This window comes from Suricata suricatta, chromosome 14, assembly GCF_006229205.1.
Source record: "Suricata suricatta isolate VVHF042 chromosome 14, meerkat_22Aug2017_6uvM2_HiC, whole genome shotgun sequence".
Lineage (NCBI taxonomy): Eukaryota > Metazoa > Chordata > Mammalia > Carnivora > Herpestidae > Suricata > Suricata suricatta.
Genome location: NC_043713.1, coordinates 68,686,752 through 68,694,515, shown reverse-complemented (window position 1 = coordinate 68,694,515; position 7,764 = coordinate 68,686,752). Strand labels below are relative to the sequence as shown.

Genomic DNA, 7,764 nt, shown 5'->3' with positions numbered 1-7,764 from the left:
GTCACCTGCCAAATGAAAATCAGAAGACAACTGTCACAGCTAAGTAGACAGTAAACACACATAAACATTAAAAAAGATTTATTGAACAGGAAAAGGATTAAAACCTGAACCCATTAGAAGAAAGCAATTGAGAAAGGCTGATCCAAGAAAAAATCCAATAAAAGTGACAGATTGCTTGTAGGGATTAAAAAAAAAAAAAAAAAAAAAGACATCCTGCGGAAATACTTTTTCCTGCTGTTTTATTTTTAATTTTTTAAATGTTTTATTTATTTTTGAGAGAGACCCAGACAGTGTGAGCAGGGAAAGGGGAGAGAGAGAGGGAGACACAGAATTTGAAGCAGGCTCCATGCTATGAGCTGTCAGCACAGAGCCCTATGCAGGGCTTGAACTCACAAATTGTGAGATCATGACCTGAGCTGAAGTTGGATGTTTAACTGACTGAGTCACCCAGGCACTCCTTATTCCTGCTAGTTTAAACCCAACAAAGTCAATTGTGAATTCAGAATATTAGTCTTCCCTCTCTCTCGATTTTTTTTTTTTTTGTCCTATAAGGGATGGGCAGTTTCATACTTGTTTAAAAACAAACACACAACACTTTGCTATGCTTCGAACATGTACATTCAAACAGCTTGCTGAATGACCTGAGGCCTGGAGGAACTTTGTCATGTTTTGGACTTCCTTGAAATCAGGTTCCTGCTATAGACCTTAAAGGTGACCATGTGCAAACATGGTTTGACAATCTGCTTTGTGAGCCAGCTCAACCAAAAATCAGAATCTTGCCTTATTTGATGCATTCTTTTTTCCTTCTCTTTTATTTACTTTAATTTTCACTCAGAGAGACCCGTGGAACTTGCATTTGAGTGGCTGGCTCTCCTTTGCCTGGAAGACAATAAAGTTAGCTTTGTTATAGACTATTTGGTGATTTTTGTTTCTTACTGTTTAAATCACAATCAGTTGTCCAAAATCATGTGCATTTTAGTCTGACAATGATTTTCCAGCGATGCTTGTATCCCACCCTTCACTCCACCTCCCTCCACTGATTTTCTTTCTTTTTTTGAACTGTTTATTTATTTTTGAGAGAGAGAGAGAGACAGAGAGACAGAGCATGAGCAGGGGAGGGGTAGAGAGAGGGAGACACAGAATCCAAAGCAGGCTCCAGGCTCTAAGCTGTCAGCACAGAGCCGACCCAGGGCTTGAACTCACAAACCCAGAAATCATGACCTGAGCCAAAGTTGGATGCTTAACTGACTAAACCACCCAGGAGCCCCTTAACTTTCACTGATTTTCTTAACTGCACTCTCCCTTTCTGGCAATCAGAGAGTCTTATATCTTCACTTTGTGTACTTAATAGGTATAATTAAAAAAAAATTTTTAATGTTTATTTATTTTTGAGAGAGAGACACACAGAGTTTGAGTAGGGTAAGGTCAGATAGATGGAGATAAGAATCAGGCTCCAGGCTCTGAGCTGTCAGCACAGAGCCCTACACAAGGATCTAACTCACAAACTGAGACATCATGACCTGACCTGAAGTCACACACTTAACTGACGGAGTCACCCAGGAGTCCCTATCTTCACTTCTAATGATTTTCAGATTTTTACTTATTTAATTTGCACAATGACATCTATTTCATTTTTATAGTTTTTGTCCCGAAGACATCTAATATCCAATTCTGGTTTTGACAGATTGTATTGTAAGTCTCAGAATAGCTATCAGGTTGGAATTTTTTCCAATATTTTCCTGCTTTAGTTCCACAGTTCTTGGTTTCTTTCTCTCTCTTTTTCTTTCCCTCTTTCTTTTGTTTTTGAGAGAGAGAGAGGATGCAAGTGGGTGAGGGGCAGAGAGAGAGAGAGAGAGGCGAGAGAGAGAAGCAGGGCTCACTCGAATCAGGGCTCGTGTTTACCTGAAGCAGGGCTAGAGCTTACCTAACGTGGGATTTGATCTCACGAACTGTGAGCCCAAGTCAGATGCTTAATGACTGAGCTACCCATGCACTCCGTTTTTTTTTGTTTTTTTGTTTTTTTTTGTTTTTTTCCCCTACTCTGTTCCTTGGACTCCTTTAGTAGTTTTAGAGTACATTCTCAAGTATTTTTTTTCAGAGGGGGTATACAAGAGAAAGTTTCAGAGTCCCTGACTGTCTTCAGATATCTTTTGTCCTCATATTTGCTTAACAGTATGGCTGGAGATGGACTTTTCATTCAAAATAATTTCTCCCATATAAGGTTTCATGCAACAAACAGAATTTTTATTATTTTAACAATTGGTGTCAGAATTCATTTAAGGGAGGGGACTGTTGGAAGGATGGGAAAATATATACTGTTAAGTTCTTGTGGGTAGAAGGGCAGGAGTGTTTGGGAGAAATGGGGGAAGAGGAAATCAGCCACACTGGTCATTATGAGACAAGGTTGGAGACTTGGAGCTGGTTCCAAAAGAGCAGAGGCTTGGTGTCTAATGCCCAGGATGTAGTGAAATATATGGCCGATGCAGTGTTTTTGAAGAAATACGTCCATAAATTCTTTAATACTCCTGGGGCACATGGGTGGCTCAGTTGGTTAAGCGACTGAGTCTATTAAGTGATCAAGAGTTGGAGACTCTTGATCTCAGCTCAAGTCTTGATCTCAGGGTCATGAGTTCAAGCTCTGCCTTGGTCTCTGCACTGGGGATAAACCCTACTTAAACAACAACAACAACAACAACAACAACAACAAATTCTTTACTACTCCTCTCTTCAAGAACTTAGTACTCTTTCCCTGAAGTGTGGGCTAGACTTGGTGATTTGTTTCTAATGAACAGAAAAAAATACAAGTAATGGCATGTGATTTTGGCACTGTGACTTGTGTCTTGATCAGAGATTCTCCTCTTTCTTGGAATTCTTGCTCTAGGGGAAGCCAGCTAACCATGTAGAAGTCTGACTATCCTGAGACTGCCATGCTGAGGTGAAGCCCAAGCTAGTCATATGGAAAGGCAGTGTCACAGAAAGACACCCAACCTGCCTCCAGCTATCCAGTTGTTCTCAGCTCAGATGGCATGCACGGACATGAGGGAGCCATCTTGGTAATTCCTGATCTAGAAGATACATCACAGAACAACTGAGGCCCCAGACAGATGGCCCTAGGTGAGCTGTGTCAGCCATCTATAGCCATATTAAGCACTCCGTTTGGTTTCCCAGATATCTAAGCACAGAGATGAATCATCCATACTGTATTCTGCCCAATTCTGACCCTACAGAATCACGAGTATATAAAATAGTTGTTATTTTATACTATGAAGTTTTTGGGGTGATTTGTTACATAATAATAAAAAACTGGAATAATCACACAATTTATAAATATTAAACAAACTTGAGTATTCATTAACAAATCTTTACTGGGGCACCTGGGTGGCTCAGTCAGTTGAGGATCTGACTTCTGCTCAAGTCATGATCTCATGATGTGTGGGTTCAAGCCTTGCATTGGGCTTATTGCTGTCAGCCTGTCAGCATGGAGCCTGCTTCAGATCTCCTGTCCCCCTCTCTCTACCTGTCCCTGGCTTGCACTCTCCTGAAAATAAATACTTTAAAAAAATATTTGCCAAATACATATTTTTTAATTGCAGAAGTAATTTGTTTGTTGTATCACATTCAAATACTGGAGTATTGATTAGAGTTGGGACCTTGTGGTACTTATCTCTACGGCTTCAGTACCTAGCTTAAGGCCTGGACTTCAGAAGTATGATAAATTTACTAGATAAATGATTCTTGCCTTCCTTTTTCCATCTCCTTCCTTACTACCTTCTCACTCACATTCAAAAGAATGCACCAGGAGTTGTTTTAGCTACTCTGGGGGAAAAGGGGTAATCAGGGCTCATGAATGGTGGGCTGGCCAGGTGTCAGGAAAGGGGTGCTGGCTGCCTTTATTCCAAGCCCCTCTGAGCACCCCTCTTGGATAGAGGTTGGGTTGTGGCTTACACAAATTGAACTCTCCCAATTTTTCCAAGGGTAACAGATTTGGGGATATAACAGCTCAACCACAATGTTATGAGGCATTTGATGGGGAAGGGGCAGACATTTCTGGATGACAACAAGCTATCAGGCTTTGGGCATGTCATCCATTCTCTGGCCTCAGTTTCCTCTTTATGAGTCACCTTTGTCAAAGCCCAGCCTGGGAAAAACCTGAGGTCATTAAAAGTGGGGTCTGAAAAAAAAAAGTGGGGTCTGGCAACCTCCCAAAATACCAGGAACAAGTTTACCCCTCCAATGCTTCAAATTCTTTAGAAAATGTGGGCTGACACAGTGGAAAGGACAAGTTACAAAACAGTCTGTACAGAGCGTTCTCTGTTCGTAACTTTATCCAGTCTCTCTGCATAGAACCAAGTTGGGGGAGATTGTTTGCCAATATGTTATCTGTGGTTATCTGAGAGGGTGGGAGGAAATTATTCTTGGTAATTTTTATTTTCTTTTTGGTGTGTCTCCAAATGTTCTACAATGAATATCTATTACTTTGCATAATCAAGAAATTTAAAAAAATTTTAATAGGCAGTTTGGCATATGTTCTTTGTCACGCTCAGTAGGTACAAAAGTTGCTTCTAGGTAGAAGTGAAAAAGAGTGGCAGCCCTGTTAGTGGAGATTATGACGTTTTCTCATGTATTAGCTTTCTTTCCGTTGCTGTGTAACAAATGAGTTAGGAGCTTAGAGCAGCACCACTTATCATCTCGCGGTTTCTGTGGGTTGGGAGTCCAGGTACAGCTTGGCTAACTCCTCTTCTCAAGGACTCACAAGGCTCCAAGCAAAGTGTTGGCCAGACATCATCCTCATCAGGATGCATGAATGGGGAAGAACCTGTTTCCAGGGTCACTCAGGTTGTTGACAGAATTCAAGGCTCTAAGATCGAGGGCCCCACCCTTCACTCCTAGAAGCTGCCTGTAGTTTTTGCCATGTGGGCTTTCCCAACATGGCCACTTGCTTCAACACATCAGCAAGAAGAGCCTCTAGAGTAATTTTGCTAGAGTTTTACATAATGTAATGTACTCACAGAGGGACATCTCATCACCTTTGCCAGATGCTATTGGTTAGAAGCAAATCACAAATCCCACTTCAGGAGGAAGTCCAACTTAAGCCAAATGGATTACTGAAAGGTGTTGTTATGAACTGAATGTTGTGTGTTATGAACAGAATCCATGTGGAAGCCTTAACCCCCAGTACAGCAGTTTTGGACATGGGGCCTCTACAGAAGAAATTAAGGTCATATGAGATAATAAGGGTAGGGCCCTCATCTGTTAAGGACACTAGTCCTTATAAGAAGAGGCACCAAAGATCTCACTCTCTCTCCTCTCACACACACACTGAGGAAAGGCCATGTTGCAAAAAGGTATCCACCTGTAAGCCAGGAAGAGAGCCTTCACTACAAACCAGAATTGTGGGTCCCCCTGATCTCAGACTTCCAGCCTCTAGAACTGTGAGAGAAAACGTTTTTGTTGAGTGTACCATCCAGTCTGTGGTATTCTCTTATGGCACCCTGAGCTAAGACAGGCGTGAATGCCAGAATGGCACTGATCATGGTGGGGGCACCTTAGATTTTGTCTGCTACACTTAATATTGTAAAGTTGGCTAGAGGTTTAAAAATTTTTTTTAATGTTTATTATTTATTTATTTTGAGAGACAGAGAGCGAACAGGGGAGGGACAGAAAGAGAGGGAGATACAGAATCTGAAGCAGGCTCCAGGATTGGAGCTATCAGCACAGAACCCAACACGGGGCTTGAATACATGAACTGTGAGATCATGACCTGAGCTGAAGTCAGATGTTTAACTGACTGAGCCACCCAGGCACTCCTGGAGTTTTGAGTAAAAATTCCCAAAGCTTCTAGGTAACATACAGGATGTTAAAAAAAATTCAGATTGTCCCCACAGTTTCTCATTCTGTAGGCCAGTGTGTGTCCTGGGAAGTTTCAATGAGCTTTCTCATGGCGATTCTATGCTGGGGTAGGTAGCCCATAGTTAAAGGTTAGAGTCTGACAGCTTCAAATCCCCAGCTCTACCACTTCTAGCTATAGCACCTGAGATCAGTGACTCCTCCTTTCAGCCAAAGTTTCTTAACCTGATGTAATGTAAAATTAAAAAAAACACCCTCTGTTGTCAGCATTCCCTTTCTGCAGCTGAGCCCTAGCCAAAAGGAGGCTGGAATTTCTGCCTTGTACCCCCATCCCCTTAGTGTTTAATGTTTCAAGGCCATGGTAAATTTGAAATCAGAAGGGGTTTGGAGCATGTTCAAACATGGAACTGACCTGGGTCTTGCTTGTCCTTGTGGAGGAGCTGAAATAAACCACTGGCAGTGCAGACAGGGAAGGTCCAGGTAGAAGTCTGAGGAACTGAGATAAGGGCCAGTGTCCCTGGACACCAGAAGGAAAGGCAGTCCTCAGCCATCATGTCATGAGCAGGCAGAGAAGCCTCCATGTGGGGCCTGTTTTCTGACATCACAAAGAGTCTGTGGGGAGCGGGTGGGGCTGGGAGTGGGCAAGTTGACTCAGGGCAGTATTAAATGACCTACAGAGAGATAAAGACAGGGGGAAGTTCTTGCACTAGGGTTAGGGAATAAAACTCACACCAGAAAGGTGTCAAATGAGATAATGGGGTAAATTGCAGAGCACAGTGCCTGGCACGAACTAAAGGTTTTTTCTTAAATGAAAGTCACTATTCTATTATGTGAAAACTTCCTGGTTTGAGTGCCTAAATATATCTTACCTCTGTTATTTATCCACCATCAATGGGTCCCACAGATTTCCAGGCTGAAAGAGATCTGTCATTTAGAGGATGGGGTTTTGGTTAGAAATCTGAGTGGAAGACCACCTACAAGCTGACGGACTCAGGTTTTCCTCCTCTGTAATGACTGGAATATTCTGAGTATTAACTGAGTTGACAGAGTGCTTAGTTCCATTCTTAGCATTAATAAATGATAATTGCTACTATGTATTGTAATATTGATACCAAATGCGGACCAGAACTGGCAGACTGGGTGGCATGGATGTGTTTCAGGCTGGTAACCAGAGGGTATTTGAGGGAAATATACCACCAGAACCAGATTCCTGGGCATGGGGTCTGAATGACTATTTAGGATCCCCTACTTAGAAGAGTCCTATGCTCAGGAGGGCCTCACACTGGTTTAATGCTCTGCTGGAAATTCTTTTTTTTTTTAAATGTTTACTGGGGTGTCTGGGTGGCTCAGTTGGTTAAGCGGCCGGCTTCGGCTCAGGTCATGATCTCACGGTTCGTGGGTTCAAGCCCCGCATCGGGCTCTGTGCTGACAGCTATCTCAGAGCCTGGAGCCTGCTTCGGATTCTTTGTCTCCCTCTCTCTCTGACCCTCCCCTGCTCGCACTATCTCTGTCTCTCAAAAATAAATAAAAATCATTAAAAAAATTTAAAAAAATGTTTACTTATTTTGGGTGGGGGGCAGAGAGAGAGGGAAAGAACCAAGCAGGCTCTTGAACTCACAAACTATGAGATCATGACCTGAGCTGAAATCAAGAGTCAGATGCTTAACTGACTGAGCCACCTAGGCACCCTGAGCCATCTTGAAATTCTTAATAATTTTTGAACAAGGGCCTTTGCCTTTTCATTTTGCACTGGGCCCCATAATTCATGTAACTGGACCTGTAACACCACATCTTGATTCAAGTTCATAGTAGTAACCTGCATATAGTTTTCAAATTTCTTATAGCCATTTTTCTTGTATAAGTCTCTATATATCTTAAGCACCTTCCTCCATATGAAATTTCACAAGGCGGGGATAG

General features: G+C 42.2%; 1 long non-coding RNA gene across 1 annotated transcript; it reads right to left on the bottom strand.

The window, feature by feature from the left end:
* Positions 1–600: 600 nt before the first annotated feature.
* LOC115278241 lies at positions 601–6,440 on the bottom strand. Its single transcript, XR_003902775.1, has 2 exons — positions 6,260–6,440; positions 601–879 (listed from the first exon to the last, which is right to left on the bottom strand). It is a non-coding gene; the product is annotated as an uncharacterized LOC115278241 (long non-coding RNA).
* Between the last annotated feature and the right edge of the window lie 1,324 nt (positions 6,441–7,764).